The 2630-nt window shown below is 43.0% G+C and overlaps 1 protein-coding gene across 6 annotated transcripts in view; it reads right to left on the reverse strand.

Moving 5' to 3' along the window:
* Positions 1-2630, reverse strand: part of Fam114a2 (family with sequence similarity 114 member A2) — a 36648-nt gene that overhangs the window by 9001 nt on the left and 25017 nt on the right. The gene's annotated exons all lie outside the window — the stretch shown is intronic.

Here is a 2630-nt window from a genome sequence, read left to right on the forward strand (position 1 = left end):
AGGTAACGGAGCAGACTTAAAAACCTGTTAACATGTAAGAGTCCAGAAACGTGGCCTTAGGGGCCATTTCCCCATTGGGTCTGGGGTAGCAGAGATGAAATATAGATTTTAAAAGATATTAACTCAGGAATACCAGAGGGGAGTGTGTGCTAGCCTTGGGAGGTTTAGAAGTACCCAACCACTGAGCTAGCCATAGCTGGCAAATGAGTGTGTCTTTCATTCATGTACCCAGAGCTCTATCCAGAGTTCTAGGGTAGGTACAGCCCACCTAACCCACTGGGAGCCAAAGTGGATTAACTATTCATCACTATATTCACCACTACAGTAAAATTCACAAAAATGGGCTCTATATTCATTTTCATTTGTGCCTGCATGTTTAAAGTGCCAGACACACCCACACTGTCACATGTACCAGTTCACTGACTTCATACATAAAGATGGTCACTCCATACAAATGCCACAAATTTCCTTTCTCCTGATAATGAACTTTTCTCTAGTTTCTCTAGATTGCTTTGTTTTGTTTTAAACATGATCTTCTAATTCTTCGCTTATCTTTATGAATAAATTCTTCAGTGATTATGAAAATCAGTGTAACCCTGATCTTGCTGGCCTACCTATATACTCTGACCCCGCTCACCCTACTTTTGCTTTTGCCTAGATCACTATTTCCAATCTTAACTTCTTTCTCTGGAAAAACAAAGCTAGGCACACATCTGATATTCTGCAACTACTCCACATACAGCATGTAAAGGAAATGAAATACTTTGATCTTTCTATCTCTAATTCATCCTTTTATTAGTCAAACTTTGGAGGTACTGTTCTATACTAGTGACTCAAGCAAAAATCTGACAGCCATCTTGGATTTTTGCATCAGTCTAATTCTGCACAAGGTCTAATCTGCCCCGACCTTCCCCTTCTTTACCATCATGTGCATTCCGAGCAACATCACAACTGCTCTATCACTTCTAATGTGTCTTAAATTTATTTTCACTGTCATAATACTGTCAGTGATCTGCCAACCATGCAAAACTGACCGTTCCCCTGTGGTGGCTTGAATGAGAATGGACCCCATAGACTCATATATATGATGCTTAGTCAGTAGTTAATGGTACTGTTTGGAAAAGACTAGATGCCACGGACTGGGTTGCTTCGGGGACCCCTTGTTCTGCGGGGTGACAAAAGTTCTGACCAAGTGTGCAAAGAATTTGGCAAGTGACAAGCAGACACAGCACAAGGGAGTGTTGTAACTGAATGTAATTTGTACAAAGTAGAAATCAGGCTTATATAGTATACAGAAAACAGGGCAAACGACAGAAGTCGCATAGGCAGGAGATGGCCACATCAAGGTCAGTGAAAACAAGCAGCCAGGTGCAAAGCAGAGGAGCAGTGGTGTCCTTCTTCTTGGGCTATTTTGGTAGCCCCAAGATAAATTCTCTGGGTCTGTCTGAGGCAAGTAGCTGAAGGTCATATACTAGCACTCTTTGGCTGTAACATAGATAATTAGTGATGTAAGCCCTACAACTTCTCTCTGGTAGTAAAACAATTCTACCTTGTGTGGGACTGCTCTGATAATTAGTGCCTAACTGCTAGCTCTAACTCTTGAGACACCCTGTCTGGTAAGACAGCTTCTTTGTAAAGATTCCAAGATAATTATAGCTAGAAAATCAAATAGGATCACTGAAACACTGTGGAGGCCAGAAAATAATGTTTAATCTCAGTTTTAGCTATTTAAAAACTATTTCTTAGGGCACCTTTATGCCTGAATAAAGAAAACACGCAGATCTCTCCAAAGACTTTAGCAGAGACCAATCTGGAACACATCTGAGCTAGGAGATGTCAGTGACTGACTACATCAGGAGACTGACTCCTTTTGAAGCTTACGCCTCAGGTCTGTGATCAGGTTTTTAGGCCTGTCACACAGACACAACCGAAGTAGATGAGTGCTATGTGACAACTAGGAAATATGGCCTTACTGGAGGAGGTGTGTCACTGAGGGTAGGCTTTCAAAAGCCTACACCAGGCCCACTGTATGGTTGCTGTGTGTACATATCTCTGTGTGTGTGTGTGTGTGTGTGTGTGTGTGTGTGTGTGTGTGTGTGCAGTCCCATGCTGCATGCCTGCTACCATAGTCCCCATCATGATGGTCATGGATTACCTCTGTAAATAAGCAAGTCCTAATTTATTTTTTATTAGATATTTTCTTTATTTACATGTAAAATTCTCCTTTCCCAGTTTTCCCTCCAAAAACCAAACAAACAAAAACAACAGGAACAAACCCCTGTTGCCTCCCCCCTCCTCATGCCTGCCACCCCACCCTCTCCCACTTATTGGCCCTGGCATTCCCCTACACTGGGGCACAGAACCTTCACAGGGCCGAGGTCCTCTCCTCCTATTGATAATCGAATTTGCAATCCTCTACTATACACGTGCTGCCAGAACAATCAGACCCACCATGTGCAGTCCTTGGTTGGTGGTTGAGACCCTGGGAGCTCTGAGGGTGCTAGTTAGTTCATATTGTTCTTCGTCCTAAGGGGCTGCAAACCCCTCAGCTCTATAGGTCCTTTTCTCTAACTCCTTCAATGGGGACCGTGTACTCAGTTCAATGGATGGCTGTGAGCCTCTACATCTGT

Source organism: Mastomys coucha, unplaced genomic scaffold (assembly GCF_008632895.1).
Source record: "Mastomys coucha isolate ucsf_1 unplaced genomic scaffold, UCSF_Mcou_1 pScaffold5, whole genome shotgun sequence".
Taxonomy (NCBI): domain Eukaryota; kingdom Metazoa; phylum Chordata; class Mammalia; order Rodentia; family Muridae; genus Mastomys; species Mastomys coucha.